The 25,264-nt window shown below is 37.3% G+C and overlaps 1 protein-coding gene across 9 annotated transcripts in view; it reads right to left on the bottom strand.

The window, feature by feature from the left end:
- The window catches only part of LOC143035849 (shootin-1-like), an 841,540-nt gene that overhangs the window by 814,256 nt on the left and 2,020 nt on the right, over window positions 1-25,264 (bottom strand). For 3 of the 9 annotated variants that reach the window (XM_076202923.1, XM_076202922.1, XM_076202924.1), the window contains exon 1: window positions 21,525-22,495. The exons of the other annotated variants lie outside the window; for them this stretch is intronic. The gene's annotated coding sequence lies outside the window, so the exon portion shown is untranslated. Of the gene's footprint in view, window positions 1-21,524; window positions 22,496-25,264 lie in introns of those variants that run through there. 9 annotated transcript variants of the gene reach the window in all.

Raw genomic sequence — 25,264 nt, 5'->3', positions numbered from 1 at the left:
CTGTATATTTCGACTACTATCTGTAGTCCTCTTCAGCAGAATGCTTACATGAAGTTTAGGTACAAATATATATGAGGAAATGAGGGGTACATAGAAGGGGATGAGGAAAGTGGGGGGGACTCAGGTTACATGCCCTTGAAATGGTTGGGTTGAGGGAGGACAGTGGGTGATATTTTGTCCAACCGCTCTTGACATAATTTTGTTGACCGCTAACTTGGTAATACAATCTAGGGGCCACTGACCTTTAGAGGTATTAAAGTTGGGATAATGTTTTATTAGAGAAGATTCTACAATTTTTCTTCGATAGCTACAGTGTGATTTATAAATAATTGATGCATTATCCCAATCTAATCTATGGTATTTTTGGCTGGCATGAAGGAACACAGCGGAGTTAACTTGTCCATATTTTACACTCAGAAGACTTTGTGAGTAAAATTAAAAAACAAATCATACCTACAAATAGCAAACTACTAAGTCTCGATATAGTTTCCTTATTCACAAATGTTAACACGGAAGATATCTTAAGTTTTTTTGGAAACCAAATTGCAACCATATCAACACAAACTCCCACTTTCAGTGTCAAAGATTATTAGCCTGACCCATTTTTGTATCAATACCAATGTTTTTACTTTCAATAATTCTTACTTTAGACAAAGATATGGTTGCAGTATGGGTTCTAACCTTTCACCCGTGTTAGCTAACCTATACATGGAATATTTTGAAAGTACTTTATTACCTAAGATTAAACCACATGACATGTTTTGGTTTAGGTATGTTGATTAATATCAATTTCAATGTCGAATGGGAAGAAGGAGGTCGGATTCCATTCCTGGACATTTCGGTCATAAGAGACCCGGACCAATTGTCCTTTACTGTGTATAGGAAGCCTACCCACACAGGAAATTACTTACATTTTTTTAGCCACCATCTGGATAATATTAAATCTAGTGTTGCATCAGGCCTATATCTCAGAGCCCTTAGGATTTGTAGTCCACAATTCTTGCAAATAGAATTTGACATCATTAATAAACAACTCTCCAACGTAGGTTATCCGGAATGGTTTCTAAAGAAAGCCCTACATAAAGCCAAATCCAACTTTTATAAACCAAATAACTCCAGGGAGAAGTTTAAATGGGGTAACAATAACATCATTGTACCATTTAATGATTCTATCAACTCGGTCTCCAAACTTCTACCTAATAATCAAATCAAATTTATTTACAATTATCCAAACAGCATTTTTAGAAAGGTAGTTAAGGTACACCGGAGGGATGATGTGGACCAAAACTCCGGGGTATATAAATTGCCTTGTAAAGATTGTGAGGATGTTTACTGGGGCCAAACTGACAGGAATTTGTTCACGAGATTAAAGGAACATAAAAACTCCATAAAATATGGACAAGTTAACTCCGCTGTGTTCCTTCATGCCAGCCAAAAATACCATAGATTAGATTGGGATAATGCATCAATTATTTATAAATCACACTGTAGCTATCAAAGAAAAATTGTAGAATCTTCTCTAATAAAACATTATCCTAACTTTAATACCTCTAAAGGTCAGTGGCCCCCAGATTGTATTACCAAGTTAGCAGTCAACAAAATTATGTCAAGAGCGGTTGGACAAAATATCACCCACTGTCCTCCCTCAACCCAACCATTTCAAGGGCATGTAACCTCATCCCCTTCTATGTACCCCTCATTTCCTCATATATACTTGTACCTTAACTTCATGTAAGCATTCTGCTGAAGAGGACTACAGATAGTAGTTGAAATATACAGTTTCCCTGTATTTTCCGTTATTATTTCTCCGATAGTGGGTTTATAGTGAACTTTTACAAATGTGTTATAACATACCAATTTCCATATATATATATACATATATATATACATATATATATATACATACATATACACATATATATATATACATACATATACATATATCCCGTCTGGGGTATTGGGTGCATGTTATTATGGCTAAGTAGCATGCAGCTGATACTTTAGGGTCTATATGGGGCGCCCCTACGGACCAGAGACACACATCATTTTGTTTATGATAGAGGAAATCTCTGTTCAGAGAAATTACTATACTTTATTATACTGCGGCTGTCCTTTCGTTATGCTGACCCCCTACCCTTTATTACTGCCCTGTACTATTTCTCTAAATATTCATTTCCTTTTTTTGCCTAACCCTGTGGTGGGGGAAAAAAATACTGCCACCAAGCTTACCACTTGAGTCATACGAGGTGAAATAATACGGGACGGGGATAGGACTAGGCATCCTTCTCCCTGTGGCCCAAGTACCCTAAAGTTTGGGTCTTTTAATGTGCGTGGATGTGGTACAGATGAAAGTAAAAGGGAAGAGATAGGCAGTATGTTTGGAAGAAGAAAGATGGACGTGTTGGCTTTGAGTGAAACTAAGTTGAGATTGAGGGGTGAGTGTGAGCATGGGAGTGTAGTTGGGAGGTTCTCAGGAGTGAAGAGAGAATGAGGGAGAGAAGGGGTGGCTATACTAGTAAGTGAAGACATAGGTTAGCGTTTAGTGGAGTGGAAGGAGCATTCTTCAAGGTTAATGTGGATGAAGGTGAAACTGGGTTGGGAAATGTGGGTTTTTATAAGTGCGTATGGCCCTGGTAGTGAAAAGAGTGTAGAGGAAAGGGAGGCTTTTTGGGAGGATTTAAATGAGTGCATAAGGAGATTAGGGAGAAATGTCAATGTAGTGGCATTGGGAGACCTTAATGCTAGGATAGGAAATGAACCAATAGACGGAGTGGTTGGAAAGTGTGGAGCTCCAGGAAAAAATCATAGTGGAGAGTTGATGGTGGAGATGTGTCTAGAGAGTTGGTGATAACAAGTCAAGCAATAGTACACATGGGAGAGGGTGGTGGAGGGAAGGGTGGTAGATAGAGTGTTAATGAAATATATAGTGGTAACAAGGAGTATAGTAGGATGAGGTAAGGATGTACATGTTCTAAGGGGAGAGAGTGGGGGAATATCAGATCATTTTTTGGTGGATAGTAAGTTGAGAGTGGAGGATAGATGGAGAAAGAGGAAAAGGACAAAAGGTAGGGAGGTGCTTAGAGTGAACTGCTTAAATGAGAAATAAAAGGAGAAGGAGTACAAGAAGAAGCTGAAAGAGGAGTGGGATGGAGTGAAGGATATAGTAGAGCTAGGAGTGGAGAAGGAATGGGGATGGTTCAAGGTGGGAGTCATAAGGTGTGCAAAGATGGTGTGTGGAACAAGGAAGGAGGACGGGAGGAAATAGAAGGAAGGGTAGTGAGTGGTGGGATGAGGAAGCGAAGAAGGCCGTAGAAGAGAAGAAGCGAGCTTTCACAGATTGGTTACAAAATGGGGTGAGGGAATCATATGAGAGATACAAAGAAAATAGAAGAGAAGTAAAGCATAAGATAAAGGAGGCAAAGAGGAGAGCAGATGTGAAATGGGGTAAAAATTTAACAGAAAATTTTGAAAGTACTAAAAAGATGTTTTGGAAAGAAATTAAGAGAGGAGGAGGAGCCGAATCAGGTAAAGAAGAAAAGGTAAAAGGTGCAGATGGAGAGATGATAATGGAAGAGAAGGCAGAAAGAGGAAGATGGGCAGAGTATTTTAGGGAGTTGCTAAATGTGAAGGAGGATAGGGAGGGAAAGGTAGTTGCAGTGGGAAGCGCTAAGAAAATGACCGTGATGAGTGAGAAAAATGGAGGAGAAATAAGGGAATTGACATCAAAAGTGACAAAATGTTCACACTGAATGAGAACCAGACAAGAAACAATGGTCTCAAACTGTCCGGAAATAGATTTAATTTGGAAGTGGGTAGAAACAACTTCGCCAACCGTGTAGTTAATGAATGGAATAAACTTCCTGCAGAGGCTGTGCAATGTAGTTCAGTTCGAAGCTTTAAAAATAATTTAGATAAGCACCTAAGCAAGATGCTGTAATGATTACTATTTATTTTATACTATTTGTTTTTGTTTTGTTATCATTTGTCTGTTTGATTCTCATTTATTATTAGTTATATGTCAATTTATTATTATTTACTATTTACCTGTTTGTTGTTTGATTATGCCTATGCGTTTATTTGTGTATTTTATTTGATACTTACATTATTATAATTTTTATTTATTTATTATTATTATTAGGATTTTTCGCATCCGACCTAGATATGGACCAAAAGGTCTCCTGTCGGCATCCTCCGCCTTTGTAATCCTTTGTGAAGGCAGTTGTTAAGATGATGAGAGCAGGTAAGGCACCTGGGTTGGATGGATGTCATGCAGAATGTATGAATAAAGGAGGTACAGTGATGGTGGATTGTCTGATGAAGTTATTTAGTGTTTGTTTAAGAGAGGGATGAATGCCGGAGGACTGGAGGACTGCCTGTATAGTACCACTTTACAAGGGAAAAGGGGACAAGTGTGAGTATAGTAGTTTGAGAGGGATCAACTTGTATGTGTGTGTGTGTACACAAAGGTCAGGGTTCCAATCCCTTGGCAGAGCTTCTAAAAATTTAAATCTGTCTTAGAAACACACACACACACACACACACTTCAACGAACGGACGGCTTAGAAGACGTTCTGAAGAAAATTGAAGTTTTGTGGATCCCAACGCAAAGAGAAGTGCCTATTGTATTTACAGGGTGGGGGGAAATTGCTCGTGGGGTAGTAGGAAAGTAGGGAAAGAGGAGAAGGGGAGGGATTACTGAGGGAAATGGAAGGAAATGAGGAAGGAGTAGACTTGGCCCAGGCAGACAGGCGAAAGGTAAACAAACGGCCCCCCGACGACGATGAAATGTCTAATAAAAATGTAAAGATTAGAAGTATAGATAAGAGCAATACAGTAGAAAGTGATGAGAATATTTTCCAGGGATTTAAAGAGGGTGGGGGGGACACAACCCCCCCCCCCCGACTGACAAGACTAGAAGAGAAGGTCGATAAGATGATCGAGGACTTGGAGCGTAGGTTCGGTCATGTTAACAACATTCTACAAAGAGTTGAAAAATTGGAAGAACTAGAGAAGGCGAACAAAAACTTAACTGATGAAATAGAAAACCTGAAAAGACAGTTAAAAGAAGTAAAGGTGGAGAATGAGGAATTGAAGAGGAATAGTAACGAAAACAGAGAGGGATGGAAGTCGATAAAAGAAAACAGTAAAGTTGCATTTACTGATATAATTAAACAGCAAATGAGAGAACAAACTGAAGACTCAGTTATTAAAGTGATGAGACAGAAGGAGAATATAGTAAGAGACTTAGCTGACAAAAAGAAATGTATAATTATATTAGGAATGGAAGAGAAACATAACCCAGATAGAACCTCAAGAACCAATGAGGAAAATGAAAAAGTAAGCAGTTTACTACAATTAGTTCAGGAAGATGAACCAGAAATTATGAAGGAAATTGAGGACAAATTCAGGCTCGGAAAGTATAGTACAGATAAGACCAGACCAATTAAGATTAAATTCAGGTCACAAACGACGGCAGAGAATATCTTATCCAAAACAGGGAAACTAGCAACAAGTGAACAATATAAAAAGGTATGGATAAAAAGGGAAATGAATAAAGAGGAAAGAGAAGAAGAAAAGCAGAAAAGACTTGAAGCTAAGAAAAAAAACGAGAGCAGAACGGAGTCAGAGAAAGAGATATTCTATTGGAGAGTAGTGAATATGAAACTAAGGCAGTTCGACATACAAGAGAAAAACAAAAGGGAAACAGAGAACACAATGGAAGTGACAGAAAACTAAGAGTGTCTTACACAAATATAGATGGATTAATAACAGGATTGAATGAGCTGAATGATTATTTGAAAGAAAAAGAACCGGACATAATGGGAATTGTAGAAACAAAATTAAAAGGCCCACTACCACCCAACAGTGTAGGACATGATGCATATAATTATTGGATTAAAAACAGAGAGAAAAAGCAAGGGGGTGGAGTTATGTTCCTGACTAAGAAGGATATAAACGTGAAGGGTGTCATATATGGAAAGAATACAGTAGAGATGATTATGATAAAGTGGAAGACAGAGATAAGAAGAGCAGAAAATTTGTGATCAATTATGTGCCTCCGAAAACAGCCTCATGGGAGGAGAGTGAACATAAAAGTATGTTAGAGGACACAAAGATAACATTAAATAAAATAATGGAAGATGGAGGAAGAATAGTTATAATGGGCGACTTTAATTGCAAAGAAATCTGCTGGGAAGAAATGACAGTAAAGGGTGGAGACGGCTCATGGGGAAACGCTCTACTTGAGATGATTACTGACCATACAATGACACAATGGATACAGGAGAACACCGGGTATAGAAATGAAGAAGAACCATCGAGACTAGACTTAATGATTACATCTGAACCTAGAATAGTGGACAAGATTGAATATAAAACACCAATAAGTAAAAGTGACCACATATTGATTGAACTGGAACTTAATGAAGAAAAATATATGAAAAGAAATGATCAATATAGAAAAGGAAGAATGATGTATGAAAAAACAAACTTTGATAAAATAAGAGAATTCTTTCAACAAGAAAACTGGGATGAAATATACAAAGAAGAAACAACAGTGGAAGAGAAATGGAATATTTTGACAAAAATTTACAAAAAAGGAGTGGAAAAGTATGTCCCAAGACAAAAACAAGAAAAAGAATATGTAAAATGCTGGTACAACAAAAGTTGTAGGGAGTTAAAAGACAAAAGAGACAAAGCCTCGACCAGATGGAAAAAAGACAGAAGACCTGAAAAATGGAAAATATAATAGAAAAGTGTAAAGATCAACCAAAACTATTCTACAGATTTGTAAACAATAAACTGAAAAACAAACAAGACTTGGAGAAATTAAGACAAGAGGGAGTTGAATACACTGAGGAAATGGAAATGGCGGAAATTATGAACAAACATTTTAAATCAGTGTTTACAAGGGAGAACATACAACCTGAAGAGATTGAGTGGAAAGAGAAAGTCCCCCCTATGGAAGAAATAGAAGTAACAAAGAATGAAATATTGACACACTTGAGTAATCTTGATGTCAGAAAATCGCATGGACCAGATGATATAGCAAACTGGATTCTGAAAGAATGCAGGAATGAACTGGCAGACAAAATACATAGCATACTAAACAGTTCCTTGAAAGAAGGAAAAGTTCCAGAAGATTGGAAAAAAGCAAATATAGTACCTATATATAAAGGAGGAAATAAAGAAGAACCTACAAACTATAGACCAGTCTCTCTAACAAGTACAATAGCAAAAATTTGTGAAAGAATGATCAAAAGTAGATGGGTAAAATATTTAGAAAAAAAAAAACAAAGTGTTAAATCCAAGGCAATTTGGATTCAGACAAGGACGATCATGCGTCACCAATTTAAAGGTCAGATATCAACAGATATACCATTCGCTAAAAATCATCGTATTGCTCGAAAAAGTGCTTTTTAAAAGCATACAGATAAAGTTTTTACCTGTTACAGAAGAATTTATTCAGAAAATTCACTTTTAATTTCGCCTCACATACCACTTTTCCGAAGTCGAGATGTTCTAGTCGATTTGTAATTAGTACCAGTAATCGCCGCTAAGTGAACCGGTAGTGACGTCACAGTTGCCAAACAATCGGACAAAGAGACACACGCTGTACTTCAGCTCAGTCATTCCAATCGAGTTATTCATCTTCATGTTCGTTTTTAATCCAAATTTGTTCGCAAAAATGGCTCATTGTGCATTCCAATTCGGAAGGATAGTATGTATGGTGGAAGAAGAAGAGGAAGAGGAGTTTGATATCGCCGAACATCGCATTGTAAAGCCTTACCAGTTCGAACCGATAATAGGACAGCCCGTTTCTTTGTCGGAATACAGTGCAAGTGAAGATGAAGAAAGTGGTGAACAAAATAGCGAAGAAGAAGGGGAAAGCGATTTGTCAGATTCAGAACCCGAGACCACGGGGGAGGAGACGGAATTCGACGGCGACGTTGATTTAGACGGTGCCGAGAATCAAGATGGGCCTACAACCCCTCCTAGACGCAAACGCAAAAGATCTGACCAGTCTCATAGGATTGGGAATACCAACTGGTAAGAAATTCAGTGCATTATTCCTTAGGCTATCATTGCAAGCATGGGATGGGGTCCTTTGTTTTTAAGTAGACGATTTAGGCCCCTATTTCGATTGTAGTCCAGGCCTACATGATGGTATAAGCCTACCAATAAATTTTTGCTCTTTTTTCCAAACTTTTAATTTCAGAAGATTGAGGACATAAGCCTGGGGCCAGCCTCTGCACCGAGGTCCTTCCAAGTCCAGCTCAACCTTTTATTTCATTTGTAGATAAATTAATTTTTTTATTTCCAGGTGTACATGCGGACACTGCCTACCCATGCAAACAGCGAAAGAAAGTGTTTGTTGCAATGAGATGCAGCAGGTCGCAGAGAAATTAGATGAAAAGGGTAACTGCATTATAGACCATGAAGGATTTCAAGTAAATTGCTTAAATGAGCATGTGCTGGAAACAAGTTTCTGGGAATTTCTGCAGAAGCATGGGCCAATAGGTGATGAAGAACCAATGCATGAGTAAGAATAATTTGTCAGTCTCTCTCTAAAATTCCAAGCATGGGGGGAAAAATAAATGATATGAATTGCCTTGTGGCCATTTCTTCCTGCAAGATCGAGATTATTCATTTAAAATACGACACACGACTGACAATGCAAAATTTGGCAAAAACAGTTGTTTGTCTTCATCTCATTGCGTCGTCTGCTGTTCGAAACAACCCGCCCGTGCGCTTCGGGAACGTTCGGGGAATTCCGCGTTCGTGACGTCACAGTTGCCAAACAATATTGTTATTCTGAGAGTGCATCGTATCGCCTTTGCATTGTCAGTCGTGTGTCGTATTTTAAATGAATAATCTCGATCTTGCAGGAAGAAATGGCCACAAGGCAATTCATATCATTTATTTTTCCCCCCATGCTTGGAATTTTAGAGAGAGACTGACAAATGATTCTTACTCATGCATTGGTTCTTCATCACCTATGGGCCCATGCTTCTGCAGAAATTCCCAGAAACTTGTTTCCAGCACATGCTCATTTAAGCAATTTACTTGAAATCCTTCATGGTCTATAATGCAGTTACCCTTTTCATCTAATTTCTCTGCGACCTGCTGCATCTCATTGCAACAAACACTTTCTTTCGCTGTTTGCATGGGTAGGCAGTGTCCGCATGTACACCTGGAAATAAAAAAATTAATTTATCTACAAATGAAATAAAAGGTTGAGCTGGACTTGGAAGGACCTCGGTGCAGAGGCTGGCCCCAGGCTTATGTCCTCAATCTTCTGAAATTAAAAGTTTGGAAAAAAGAGCAAAAATTTATTTCCAGGTAGGCCTGGACTACAATCGAAATAGGAGCCTAAATCGTCTACTTAAAAACAAAGGACCCCATCCCATGCTTGCAATGATAGCCTAAGGAATAATGCACTGAATTTCTTACCAGTTGGTATTCCCAATCCTATGAGACTGGTCAGATCTTTTGCGTTTGCGTCTAGGAGGGGTTGTAGGCCCATCTTGATTCTCGGCACCGTCTAAATCAACGTCGCCGTCGAATTCCGTCTCCTCCCCCGTGGTCTCGGGTTCTGAATCTGACAAATCGCTTTCCCCTTCTTCTTCGCTATTTTGTTCACCACTTTCTTCATCTTCACTTGCACTGTATTCCGACAAAGAAACGGGCTGTCCTATTATCGGTTCGAACTGGTAAGGCTTTACAATGCGATGTTCGGCGATATCAAACTCCTCTTCCTCTTCTTCTTCCACCATACATACTATCCTTCCGAATTGGAATGCACAATGAGCCATTTTTGCGAACAAATTTGGATTAAAAACGAACATGAAGATGAATAACTCGATTGGAATGACTGAGCTGAAGTACAGCGTGTGTCTCTTTGTCCGATTGTTTGGCAACTGTGACGTCACTACCGGTTCACTTAGCGGCGATTACTGGTACTAATTACAAATCGACTAGAACATCTCGACTTCGGAAAAGTGGTATGTGAGGCGAAATTAAAAGTGAATTTTCTGAATAAATTCTTCTGTAACAGGTAAAAACTTTATCTGTATGCTTTTAAAAAGCACTTTTTCGAGCAATACGATGATTTTTAGCGAATGGTATATCTGTTGATATCTGACCTTTAAATTGGTGACGCATGATCGTCCTTGTCTGAATCCAAATTGCCTTGGATTTAACACTTTGTTTTTTTTTTCTAAATATTTTACCCATCTACTTTTGATCATTCTTTCACAAATTTTTGCTATTGTACTTGTTAGAGAGACTGGTCTATAGTTTGTAGGTTCTTCTTTATTTCCTCCTTTATATATAGGTACTATATTTGCTTTTTTCCAATCTTCTGGAACTTTTCCTTCTTTCAAGGAACTGTTTAGTATGCTATGTATTTTGTCTGCCAGTTCATTCCTGCATTCTTTCAGAATCCAGTTTGCTATATCATCTGGTCCATGCGATTTTCTGACATCAAGATTACTCAAGTGTGTCAATATTTCATTCTTTGTTACTTCTATTTCTTCCATAGGGGGGACTTTCTCTTTCCACTCAATCTCTTCAGGTTGTATGTTCTCCCTTGTAAACACTGATTTAAAATGTTTGTTCATAATTTCCGCCATTTCCATTTCCTCAGTGTATTCAACTCCCTCTTGTCTTAATTTCTCCAAGTCTTGTTTGTTTTTCAGTTTATTGTTTACAAATCTGTAGAATAGTTTTGGTTGATCTTTACACTTTTCTATTATATTTTCCATTTTTCAGGTCTTCTGTCTTTTTTCCATCTGGTCGAGGCTTTGTCTCTTTTGTCTTTTAACTCCCTACAACTTTTGTTGTACCAGCATTTTACATATTCTTTTTCTTGTTTTTGTCTTGGGACATACTTTTCCACTCCTTTTTTGTAAATTTTTGTCAAAATATTCCATTTCTCTTCCACTGTTGTTTCTTCTTTGTATATTTCATCCCAGTTTTCTTGTTGAAAGAATTCTCTTATTTTATCAAAGTTTGTTTTTTCATACATCATTCTTCCTTTTCTATATTGATCATTTCTTTTCATATATTTTTCTTCATTAAGTTCCAGTTCAATCAATATGTGGTCACTTTTACTTATTGGTGTTTTATATTCAATCTTGTCCACTATTCTAGGTTCAGATGTAATCATTAAGTCTAGTCTCGATGGTTCTTCTTCATTTCTATACCCGGTGTTCTCCTGTATCCATTGTGTCATTGTATGGTCAGTAATCATCTCAAGTAGAGCGTTTCCCCATGAGCCGTCTCCACCCTTTACTGTCATTTCTTCCCAGCAGATTTCTTTGCAATTAAAGTCGCCCATTATAACTATTCTTCCTCCATCTTCCATTATTTTATTTAATGTTATCTTTGTGTCCTCTAACATACTTTTATGTTCACTCTCCTCCCATGAGGCTGTTTTCGGAGGCACATAATTGATCACAAATTTTCTGCTCTTCTTATCTCTGTCTTCCACTTTATCATAATCATCTCTACTGTATTCTTTCCATATATGACACCCTTCACGTTTATATCCTTCTTAGTCAGGAACATAACTCCACCCCCTTGCTTTTTCTCTCTGTTTTTAATCCAATAATTATATGCATCATGTCCTACACTGTTGGGTGGTAGTGGGCCTTTTAATTTTGTTTCTACAATTCCCATTATGTCCGGTTCTTTTTCTTTCAAATAATCATTCAGCTCATTCAATCCTGTTATTAATCCATCTATATTTGTGTAAGACACTCTTAGTTTTCTGTCACTTCCATTGTGTTCTCTGTTTCCCTTTTGTTTTTCTCTTGTATGTCGAACTGCCTTAGTTTCATATTCACTACTCTCCAATAGAATCTCTCTTTCTCTGACTCCGTTCTGCTCTCGTTTTTTTTCTTAGCTTCAAGTCTTTTCTGCTTTTCTTCTTCTCTTTCCTCTTTATTCATTTCCCTTTTTATCCATACCTTTTTATATTGTTCACTTGTTGCTAGTTTCCCTGTTTTGGATAAGATATTCTCTGCCGTCGTTTGTGACCTGAATTTAATCTTAATTGGTCTGGTCTTATCTGTACTATACTTTCCGAGCCTGAATTTGTCCTCAATTTCCTTCATAATTTCTGGTTCATCTTCCTGAACTAATTGTAGTAAACTGCTTACTTTTTCATTTTCCTCATTGGTTCTTGAGGTTCTATCTGGGTTATGTTTCTCTTCCATTCCTAATATAATTATACAATTCTTTTTGTCAGCTAAGTCTCTTACTATATTCTCCTTCTGTCTCATCACTTTAATAACTGAGTCTTCAGTTTGTTCTCTCATTTGCTGTTTAATTATATCAGTAAATGCAACTTTACTGTTTTCTTTTATCGACTTCCATCCCTCTCTGTTTCCTTTACTATTCCTCTTCAATTCCTCATTCTCCACCTTTACTTCTTTTAACTGTCTTTTCAGGTTTTCTATTTCATCAGTTAAGTTTTTGTTCGCCTTCTCTAGTTCTTCCAATTTTTCAACCCTTTGTACAATGTTGTTAACATGACCAAACCTACACTCCAAGTCCTCGATCATCTTATCGACCTTCTCTTTTAGTCTTGTCAGTCGGGGGGGGTTTGTGTCCCCCCCACCCTCTTTAAATCCCTGGAAAATATTCTCATCACTTTCTACTGTATTGCTCTTATCTATACTTCTAATCTTTACATTTTTATTAGACATTTCATCGTCGCTCAGCTGATCGGGGGGTCGTTTGTTTACCTTTCGCCTGTCTGCCTGGGCCAAGTCTACTCCTTCCTCATTTCCTTCCATTTCCCTCAGTAATCCCTCCCCTTCTCCTCTTTCCCTACTTTCCTACTACCCCACGAGCAATTTCCCCCCCACCCTGTAAATACAATAGGCTCTTCTCTTTGTGTTGGGATCCACAAAACTTCAATTTTCTTCAGAACGTCTTCTAAGCCGTCCGTTCGTTGAAGTGTGTGTGTGTGTGTATTTACCTAGTTGTATTTACCTAGTTGTATTTTGCGGGGAGGGGAGCTATGCTCGTGATGTCCCGCCTTTGTATCTTGCAGTGTCTAGTTTGTTTTTAAACTCATGAATGGTTTTTGCGCATACTATTTCATTGTCCAGTTTGTTCCAAGTGTCCAAAACTCTATGAGGAAAACTGTTTTTCTTCAGTTCTCTTCTATAGCTATGTTTTTTTATTTTCTTTCCATGTCCCCTTGTGTTTCTTTTGTCCCAGTTAAGTAAGTTCTCTCTATCGAGTACCTCTGTGCCTCTCATGATTCTGTAGATGGTCAATAGGTCACCTCTCTCTCTTCTTTGCTCCAGTGTCGGTAACTCCAGTTTAGCCAATCTCTCCTCGTATGATAGGTTTGCAAGTGCAGGTGCCATTTTTGTAGCTGCTCTTTGGATTCTTTCTATTTTCTTTATATTCTTTTTGGTACTGGGGGACCACAATGTCGCCGCATACTCTAATCTAGGCCTTATCAATGTAACCAATATTTTTTTTATCATGTCTTCGTCCAAGTATGTAAACGCCACTTTTATTGATCTTAGCAAGTTGTAAGTCTCCCCGACAATTTTGTTAATCTGTATATCATAGGACAAGTCGTTCATGATAATTACTCCCAAATCTTTTTCGGATCCTACTTTCTTTACTTCTTTGGTTCCAATTGTATATTTTCCTGATATTCTGTTTTTGCTTTTTCCAAACTCCATTATGCTACACTTCTTAGTATTAAAGTCCACTTCCCATTTCTGACTCCAGTTCCATACCCTATTTAGGTCTTCTTGCAGTGCTTCACAGTCCTCATCAGTTTCTATTTTCCTTAGCAGTTTGGCGTCATCGGCAAAGAAGCTCATGTAGCAGTTCACGTCCTCGTCCATGTCATTCATATAGATAGCAAACATTATTGGTGCCAGCACAGATCCTTGCGGTACTCCACTGATCACCTCTTTCCAGTCTGAATATTTTTCTCTGAGCACTACTCTCATCTTTCTACCAGTCAGAAAGTCCTCTATCCATTTTAGTAGGTTTCCTTGTATTCCTCCTATGTGTTCCAGTTTTTTTAGTAGTTTTCTGTGTGGTACTTTGTCAAAGGCTTTTTGCAAGTCTAGGAATGCACAATCAGCCCATCCATTTCTTTCTTGCACTATGTCTATTAGTCTTGAGTAAAAGCATATTAAGTTTGTGGAGCATGATCTTCCTTGCCTGAATCCGAATTGTCTTGGGTTTAATATGTCATTGTCTTCCAGGTGTTTTACCCATCTATTCTTGATTATTTTCTCACAAATTTTGGCTATGGTGCTTGTTAGTGATACTGGCCTATAGTTGGTGGGTTCTTCTTTGTTTCCTCCTTTGTGTATTGGTACAATGTTAGCGTTTTTCCAGTCCTCGGGTATCTTTCCTTCTTTGAGTGAGCTGTTTATCAAGATGTGTATTTTGTCTGTTAGTTCTTCTTTGCACTCCTTTAGAATCCAATTTGCAATACCATCCGGGCCATGTGATTTTCTGACATCCAGCCTTGATAGATGTTCTGATATTTCCTTTAGTGATGCTGTAAACTCATTCATCACATGTGTGTGTGTGTGTGTATTTACCTACCTAGTTGTATTTACCTAGTTGTATTTTGCGGGAAGGGGAGCTATGCTCGTGTTGTCCCGCCTTTGTATCTTGCAGTGTCTAGTTTGTTTTTAAACTCATGAATGGTTTTTGCGCATACTATTTCATTGTCCAGTTTGTTCCAAGTGTCCAAAACTCTATGAGGAAAACTGTTTTTCTTCAGTTCTCTTCTATAGCTATGTTTTTTTATTTTCTTTCCATGTCCTCTTGTGTTTCTTTTGTCCCAGTTAAGTAAGTTCTCACTATCGAGTACCTCTGTGCCTTTCATGATTCTGTAGATGGTCAATAGGTCACCTCTCTCTCTTCTTTGCTCCAGTGTCGGTAACTCCAGTTTAGCCAATCTCTCTTCGTATGATAGGTTTGCAAGTGCAGGTGCCATTTTTGTAGCTGCTCTTTGGATTCTTTCTATTTTCTTTATATTCTTTTTGGTACTGGGGGACCACAATGTCGCTGCATACTCTAATCTAGGCCTTATCAATGTAACCAATATTTTTTTCATCATGTCTTCGTCCAAGTATGTAAACGCCACTTTTATTGATCTTAGCAAGTTGTAAGTCTCCCCGACAATTTTGTTAATCTGTATATCATAGGACAAGTCGTTCGTGATAATTACTCCCAAATCTTTTTCGGATCCTACTTTCTTTACTTCTTTGGTTCCAATTGTATATTTTCCTGATATTCTGTTTTTGCTTTTTCCAAACTCCATTATGCTACACTTCTTCGTATTAAAGTCCACTTCCCATTTCTGACTCCAGTTCCATACCCTATTTAGGTCTTCTTGCAGTGCTTCACAGTCCTCATCAGTTTCTATTTTCCTTAGCAGTTTGGCGTCATCGGCAAAGAAGCTCATGTAGCAGTTCACGTCCTCATCCATGTCATTCATATAGATAGCAAACATTATTGGTGCCAGCACAGATCCTTGCGGTACTCCACTGATCACCTCTTTCCAGTCTGAATATTTTTCTCTGAGCACTACTCTCATCTTTCTACCAGTCAGAAAGTCCTCTATCCATTTTAGTAGGTTTCCCTGTATTCCTCCTATGTGTTCCAGTTTTTTTAGTAGTTTTCTGTGTGGTACTTTGTCAAAGGCTTTTTGCAAGTCTAGGAATGCACAATCAGCCCATCCATTTCTTTCTTGCACTATGTCTATTAGTCTTGAGTAAAAGCATATTAAGTTTGTGGAGCATGATCTTCCTTGTCTGAATCCGAATTGTCTTGGGTTTAATATGTCATTGTCTTCCAGATGTTTTACCCATCTATTCTTGATTATTTTCTCACAAATTTTGGCAATGGTGCTTGTTAGTGATACTGGCCTATAGTTGGTGGGTTCTTCTTTGTTTCCTCCTTTGTGTATTGGTACAATGTTAGCGTTTTTCCAGTCCTCGGGTATCTTTCCTTCTTTGAGTGAGCTGTTTATTAAGATGTGTATTTTGTCTGTTAGTTCTTCTTTGCACTCCTTTAGAATCCAATTTGCAATACCATCCGGGCCATGTGATTTTCTGACATCCAGCCTTGATAAATGTTCTGATATTTCCTTTAGTGATGCTGTAAACTCATTCATGAGGGGAGATTTCTTGTTTTTGTCTATGTCACAATTCGGTATTTTCTCTCTGGTGAAAACAGATTTAAAGTGATTGTTCATGACTTCGGCCATCTCTAAATCTTCTGTGTATTCCATGTTTCCTTGGCATAGTTTCACCAATTCCTGTTTGTTTTTAAGTTTACCATTCACATACCGATAGAATAGTTTGGGTTGCTCTTTGCATTTGTCTATAATATCCTTCTCATGGTTCCTTTTCTCCTCTCTTCTCACATTAACATACTCATTTCTATAGTTAACATAAATTTGCCATTTGCTTTGTTTTTTGTCTTTTCTCCACTTTTTCCAAGCTTTGTCCCTTCTGTCTTTTGCCTCACTGCATCTTTTGTTGAACCAACATTTAATGTACTCTCTCTCTCGCTTTTGTCTTGGTACATGCCTGTTTACCCCTTCATTGTAGTTTTCCATCAATATATTCCATTTCTCTTCCACTGCTGTTTCTTCCCTGTAAAATATTTCCCAGTTTGCATTCCGGAAGAATGTCTTTAGTTTTGTAAAGTCTGTTTTGTTGTACCTCAGTCTTCCTTTCCTATGCTTTTCGTTCCTCTCTATGTCTATTTCTTCCTTTAGTATAGTTTCGATGAGTACATGGTCACTCTTTCCAATTGGTGTCTCATACTGGACTTTATGCACTATTTCAGGCTCTGTTGTAAATATTAGATCTAGTTTCGATGGCTCTTCATTATTTCTGTACCTTGTGTTTTCTTGGACCCATTGGGTCATTGTGTACTCCATGGTCATATCTAGCAGTACATTGCCCCACGAGTCATCTCCTCCTTGCACTGTCATGCTGTCCCAACAAATTTCTTTGCAATTGAAGTCCCCCATAACTACCAGATTACCCTTACCCATTAGTATCTCATTGAGTGATTTTCTTGTGTCATCTAGCATTTTTTTATGTTCAATTTCTTTCCAAGCGCTTGTTTTTGGAGGCACATAAGTCACCACAAACTTTCTACTTTTCATATTCTTGCCTTCGACTTTTATCATGATCAATTCAGCATTACCTTTGCCCTCTGCAATTTTTGTCACCTTGAGGTCTTTCTTGGCCAAGAACATGATTCCCCCTCCCTGTTTCTTGTCCCTGTTTTTTATCCAGTAGTTGTATAAACCTTGTCCGATAACAGTGGATGGTATTTCACCTCTTAGTTTAGTCTCTACAATTCCCATTATGTCTGGTTTTGCTTCTAACAGATAATCATTGAGTTCGTTCAGTCCCGAAATTAGTCCGTCAATGTTGGTATAGGCCACTTTTAATTTTCTTCCTTCTCCCTGGTTTCTTCTTCCCTTGTTTTGTTCGTTTTGAAGCGCCATTGTCTTAATCTCAAGTCTATTACTCTCCACTGGAATTCTTTGCATTCTGTCTCTGATCTTTTCAAGTTTTTTTCCTTTGCTTCTTCTCTTAGCGCCCTTTCTTTTTCTAATTCCTCAGTACTCATTTCTCTTTTTATCCATATCTTATTGTATTTTTCACTCTTTGCCAAGTTACCTACTTTTTCAAATATGTCTTCTACTACCACTTGTGACCTTAGTTTTATCTTTAGAGGTCGATTCCTATCCTTAGTATAGCGACCAATTCTGTAAGTCTCTTCTAAGTCTGTGCCTGAATCACTATCTCCCCCCTGAATTTCATTAAGGATTTCTACTGCTGTCTCTTTTTCTTCTTTTTCTCTCATGTACCTCGCCAATCCTTGTTTTTCTTTAAGCCCATAAACCACAATACATTTCTTCCTATCTACTGTGTCCCTGACCCAATTTGCTTTTTCGTTAATCACTTGAATGATTGTGTCTTTTGCATTATCTTGCATTTGCTGCTTGACTATTTCTTTGAAAGCAATTTCTTTATTTTCAATATTTTCTTTCCACTTCTTAATTTCCTGGATACTGTCCCCACCTAAGTTTTCTTCGATCTTTTGTGTCAATTCTTGGAATTTGTTGTTCACTTCCTGCTTTAGATTTTCGCTATTATTATCATTAGTTTTCTTCTTTTCATTATCATTCTTCAGTTCATTTATGTCTCTTTTCATTTCTTTAATTTCGTTTGTAAGATCCAAGTTAGCTTTTTTCAGGTCATAAATTTCATGGTTAGTCTTAGATAAACAATCAATTAAACCAATGACCTCTTTTCTTAAGTCCATGATTTCATTTTCCCACCGAGTCCTATTTTTGCTCATCTCTCTCTCTATCTCTAATAATCTACTTAAGTTCTTTCTTTCGTACTTACCAAACCCTAAGAAATCATTGTCGTAACACGTGGTGCTTTGTTTATTGTTTACATCGCGGTTCAGTGGATTGCCTCCAGATGGCTCTGATTCGCAACTGGCTTTCGAGTCGTTTTCATTCATTTTTGCTAATTTCGAGTGTGTGTGTATTTGCGTGTATTTACCTAGTTATAGCTTACGGGAAGGGGAGCTATGCTCGTGGGGTCCTGTCTCTGTATCTCGCAGAATCTAAATTGTTCTTAAATCCATGTATGGTTTTTGCACACACTATAATTTCATCCAGTTTGTTCCACACATCCACCACTCTGTGGAGAAAGCCATTCTTTTTCAGGTCTATTTTATAACTGTCCTTTTTAAGCTTCTTTCCAAGTCCTCCTGTATTTCTCATATCCCAATTTAGTATATCTTCTCTATCAAGGACTTACGTACATATCACGATTCCATTGATGGTCAACAAGTCTCCTCTTTTTCTTCTTTGTTACAGGGTCGATAACTCTAGTTTTGACAGTCTCTCTTCACATGACAGTTTTGAAAGTGGGGGGGGGGGCATCTTCGTAGTTACTCTTTGGATTCTTTCAATTTTCTTTGTATTCTTTATAGTACTGGGTGACCATAGTGTCGCTGTGTACTCCGGTCTTGGTTTTATCAGTGTGACTAGTATTTTCTTCACCATTTCTTCTTCCAAGTACATGCCACTTTTATTGATATCACCAAGTTGTTGGTTTCTCCGGCAATTTTATTAATCTGTTTACCAGGGGACATGCCCTTTGTGATGATTACTCCCAGGTCTTTTTCAAATCCCACTTTCTTTGCATCCTTTTTACCGATTTTATATGGTCTTGATATCCTGTTTTTACTTTTTCCAAATTCCATTATCCTACATTTCTTGATGTTGAAGTCCACTTCCCACTTCTGACTTCATTCCCAAATTTTGCTCAGATTTCTCTGCAGCGACTCAGTCTATTTCAGTGCTCACTTTCCTCAACAAATTTGCGTCATCAGCAAAGAAGCTCATGTAACTGCCCACACCCTCGTCCATGTCATTCACATAAGTGGCAAACTTTATTGGAACCAGTGCCAATCCCTGTGGTACTCCATCAAACACCTCTTCCCAAGTAGAACCTTTATCTATGAGCACTAATCTCATTTTTCTTCCATGCAAGAAACCCTCCATTCATACCCCTCCTATTGTTTTTAGTTTTTCTAATAGTTTTCTATGTGGCACTTTATCAAAAGCTTTTTGTATATCTAGGAAAGCACAATCAATCCATCCCTTTTCTGTATTATATCTTGAGTAAAAGCAGATTAGATTTGTGACACATGATCTTCCCTGTCTGAATCCAAACTCTCTTGGGTTTAGTAAGTTGTTCTCTTCCAGATGCTTTGTCCATCTATTTTTGATAACTTTTTCACAAATTTTGGCTACAGTACTTGTAAGGAAAATTTGTCTGTAATTTGTTGGGTCTTCTCTGTTACTCCCTTTATATATTGGTACGATGTGGGCTTTTTCCGTTCTTCTTTACACTCCTTTAGTATACAGTTTGCAATTCCATCCGTGCCATGCGACTTCCTGATATCAAGGCTTGTTATTTGATCCATTATTTCAGCTCGTGTTGCTAATATTTCCTCCATAGGAGAGGATTTCACTTCTCACCCTTCATTCCAGTGTCATACTTTTTCTCTAGTAAAAACAGATTTCAAATGTTTACTCATGAACTCAGCCATTTCTACATACTCAGTGTATCATATGTTCCCCTGGCGTAGTTTCTCTATTTCATACTTGCTTTTCAATTAACATTCACATATCTACAGAATAGTATTGGTTGATTCTTACATTTTTCTATTATGTCTTTTTCATATTCATTCCTTTGATATATATTTGTCACTTTCTAGAATTCCTTTTTTTTTTTATCTTATCCAAGCTTTATTTCATTTTATTTGTTTATTTTTAATTTATTTGCTTATTTATTTATTTATTTATTTTATTCGGATTTTTTTTTTTTTTTTTTTTTTTTTTTCCCTCAATGCACCTGTTAAACCAGCACTTATTATATTCCTTTTCCTGTTTTTGCCTTGGTGCATATTTATCCACACCTTCATTATATATTTCCATCAGAATCTTCCATATTTCTTCCACTCGCATCTTTTCATTGTGAAATTTATCCTAACTCGCTTTTTGAAAAAAGAAAGTTTCACAAAGTCCGTTTTACTACATACCAGTCTCTCTTTTCTGTTTTTCTCATTTCTCTACATATATATTTCCTCCTTTAGTTCTAGTTTAAGCAATATGTGGTCATTCTTCTCAATTGATGTCTTGTATTCAATTTTATCCACAATTCCTGGTTTCGAAGTAAAGAATAAGTCCACTCTTGACGGTTCTTCATTATTTCTATTCCTGGTGTTTTCCTTTACCCATTGTGCCATTGTATATTCCATTGTCATGTCAAGTAATACATTTCCCCATAATTCCTCTGCAACTTTTACTGTCATCTCTTCCCAAAATATTTCTTTGGAGTTAAAATCTCCCACGTTCCCTTCATCTTTCAGCACCCCATTTAATGAAATTCTTGTATCTTCTAATATTTCAGAGTAATCTCCAAGAACCCGTTTTTGGGGGCACATAGATCACCTTATTCTTTTTTTTATGTCACATTTAAATTTGAATTTTTCTTAGCCAAGAACATGAAGACTCCACCCTGTTTTCCTCTCTAAGCCAGTGATTATATAATTCATTTCCAACACTGTTAGGTGATAGTGGACCCCATAATTTTGTCTCTACAACTGCCATTATATCTTGTTTTACTTCTGACAAGTAATCATTAAGCTCATTTAATCATGGAATTAAACGATATATATTAGTATAAGCCACTTTTAATTCTTTGCACTCTCCATCTTTGTTCCTTTCGTTTCCTTTTCTTGGACATAACACTTTCTCAGTCTCGTGTCTAACACTCCAAAAGAACTTCTTTTTCTCAGACACTTTTTTTTTTTTTTAACTTTGCTTCTTAATGTTTTTTCTCTTTCTCCTTCCTCAAGGATATCTCTTTTTATTACATCTTTATAGTTCTCAGTATTACCTAACTTACCTGTTCTAGCTAGTATCTCTTCCGCTGCACTTTGTGACCTTAGTTTGATCTCTTGCTAAATCTTTCTCTTTGTCTCTCACGAATCTTTATTATTATTTTTTTTTTTACCAAATATTACTATACACTTCTTTTTGTCTCTTGTTAAACCTTTCTTTTCTTTGTCTCTCACAATTATTTATTTATTCTATTTATCTTTTTTTTTTTTACCAAATACTACTATACATTTCTTTTTGTCTACCATATATCTCACCACTTTTTTTTTTACTTTGATTATCTGTTCCTGAACAATTTCTTTAAAAGATACCTTATCTTTTTTGTGATCTTCCCATTGCTTCTTGAGTTGTAATATTTTTTCTTGACTACACTTCCTCTAATTTTTTCGGTTATTACCTTCATTTGTTCATTCACCTCTTTCATGGTCGTATTATCTGCGGTATATTTGCTTTTCAATTTCTCATGTTCTCACCCAATTCTTTTTTACAGCATTCACTTCCCTAATTGTTTCAGCATTTTTCTTTCCTTAATTCAATAATCTCTTTGTAATACGCATCATGTTGATCCCTGAACCTTGAAACAAATTCCATCAAAGCTCTCATTTCCCTATGTCCATAATTCTATTCAAGTTACTTCTTTTGTAACGAAAACCCGAAAATAGCCATTCTTCGTAGTTATCTAATGTTATTACGCCTAATGGGGTTCCCATGCTCTTGTTTACGTTTCGTTTCGCTGCTCCGCCACTAGGGGTCTCATGTGGCCTATTTTCATCTCCTTCCATTTTCTTTCAATATTTACTAATGTTCACAATATTAGCTTGCCTCGGACATCCACGAATACTTCCTCTCCCCATTCAACACAACCTAGGTATCCTGATATTGTAGCACTGATGAAATGTCTTGTTTTTATGTAGTCCCCACGAGCGCCAATTTTGACGTATTGACAGGCTAACGATTGACGTGTGATTCGCTATGGTCTTGGATCATGTGTTGGACTCGTGATCGACAGCTATTTTCCTCCCGGAAGAGAGCTGAGCTCATATATGACCGATCTATACGTAATGCTGTGATCTTACACACACACACAAATCCCCGCCTACGAGAGTTGTAGTAACGACTCGCAGCGCAGATACTGAAAATTTTCAGCCTTGGGTGGGATTCGAACCCGGACCGCCGCAGTGGCGGCCGCGAACACTACCACTGCGCCACTACCACTGCGCGCGCGTGTGTGTGTCTGTTTTGCGTGTGTGCATGTATTCACTTGGTCTTTGGTCTTTGGATCACGTGTTGGACTCGTGATCGACAGCTATTTCCCTCCTGGAAGAGAGCTCAGAGCTCGTAGGTCCGATCTATGGGTGCTATGACCTTTCACACACACACACACCCAACTCCCCGCCCACGAGAGTCAGCGTAACGACCCGAAGCGCAGCAGTACCGAAATAATTTCGGCCCTGTGCAGGATTCGAACCATGAGCTGTGGGCCACTTTCGTGGCAGCTCAGCGTTCTACCAACTGCGCCACCGCGTGTGTGTGTGTGTGCGTGTGTGAGCGCACGTGTTTGTGTGTGTATTCACTTGGTCTTTGGATCACGTGTTGGACTCGTGATCGATAGCTATTTCCCTCCTGGAAGAGAGCTCAGAGCTCGTAAGTCCGATCTATGGGTAATGCTATGACCTTGCACACACACACACACCCAACTCCCCGCCCACGAGAGTTGGAGTAACACCCCTCAGCGCTGCGATACTGATATTATTTCAGCCCCGGGCGAGAGTCGAACCCGGACCTCCGTAGTGGCAGGCCAGAGCTCTAACCACAGCGCCATGAGAGGTGTGTGTGTGTGTGTGTGTGTGTGTGTGTGTGTGTGTGTGTGTGTGTGTGTGTGTGTGTGTGTGTGTGTGTGTGTGTGTGTTTGCGTTTCAGGACAATATCCCCCCCCACACACACACACATACACACACACACACACACACAAAATCCCCCTACCAATATCCCCCTGGACAATATCCCCCCTACGACAAAATCCCCCTAGGACAATATCCCCCCAGGACAAAATCCCCAAAGGACAAAATCCCCCCGCCCATGAGAAAAAATAATATATATGATTTGTTGGTAATCTTTTCATTTAGTGTTATTATACACATGTAGTATTGATTATAATTGAGACTTTTGATATAAGCTCAGTATTTTATGTGAATCTTTGGATTCTAGGACAATATCCCCCCCCCCCGACAAAAAAAAAAAAAAACTAGACAAATTACCCCTACCAATATCCCCCCAGACAATAGGTTTTCATAGTCTTTATTTAACATGTGAATTGCTACAAATTTCATTATATATTCATTTATCAATATTATTTACATTATGTTAAAATTATTAAAATAGATAACTGTAAAACATGCAATCACTTTACTGTACTTTATTACCTATTTATCTCACGTACTGCAGTGTTAGAATTTATTGCAATTGGACATAATATAAGCACAATATATGCACCGTTTATTAATGTTTCACAATTAAATTAGAAGAAATGATTAACATACAAATGTCCATTTCTATTACATTATTTATATGACATTGATTTAATACAAAATATCCCCCCAGACAATAGGTTTTCATAATCTTTATTTAACATATGTGAATTGCTACAAATTTCATTATACATTATATATTCATTTATTAATATTATATACATTATGTTAAAATTATTAAAATAGATAACTGTAAAACATACAATCACTTTACTTTATTACCTATTTATCTCACGTATTGCAGTGTTAGAATTTATTGCAATTGGACATAATATAAGCACATAATATAAACACCATTTATTAGTGTATCACAATTAAATTAGAAGAAATGATTAACACACAAATATGCATTTCAATTACATTATTTATATGACACTGATTTAATACAAAATATCAGTTCATGTATAAGCTTTCAATACATCATATGTCTATGATAAATCATTACAGTCCAATGTTATAGGTTATGCCACGAGGATACTCCATATCAGTACGTTCCTGATACTGTCCAACTAATCTAACTATACGCTGATTTCAGTCAGATTTAGCTCATATTATACAGAATCACAGATTAAAGAAAAATAAAATCTTTAATGTGTGATGTAATGAAAGAATGAGTCGTATCAATTATATATGATTTGTTGGTAATATTTTCATTGTGTTATTATATACATGTAGTAGTATTGATTATAATTGAGACTTTTGATATAAGCTCAGTATTTTATGTGAATCTTTTATACCAACTCATTCTTTCATTTTAGCTCAGGCTTTTATATAAAATCAGATAAAATGAAAGAATGAGTTGGTATCAAAGATTCATAAATACTGAGCTTATATCACAAGTATATTATGTCCAATTGCAATCAATTCTAACACTGCAATACGTGAGATAAATAGGTAATAAAGGGATTGTATGTTTTACAGTTATCTATTTTAATAATTTTAACATAATGTATATAATATTAACAAATGAATATATAATGTATAATGAAATTTGTAGCAATTCACACATGTTAAATAAAGATTATGAAAACCTATATTTGGTTATTCATTTCACTTTCGATTTTTCTGTGGGTGGGCGGATATTGTCCTAGGGGGATATTTTTCTAGGGGGATTTTGTCCTTGGGGATATTGTCCTAAGGGGGATTTTGGCCTAGGGGGATTTTTTTTTTGGGGGGGGGGGATATTGTCCTAGAATCGTGTGTTTGTGCGTGTGTCTGT

Source organism: Oratosquilla oratoria, chromosome 19 (assembly GCF_046742065.1).
Source record: "Oratosquilla oratoria isolate Oo_2021 chromosome 19, ASM4674206v1, whole genome shotgun sequence".
Lineage (NCBI taxonomy): Eukaryota > Metazoa > Arthropoda > Malacostraca > Stomatopoda > Squillidae > Oratosquilla > Oratosquilla oratoria.
Note: the sequence above shows the minus strand (reverse complement) of the source record. Positions and strands in the feature narration are given on the sequence as shown.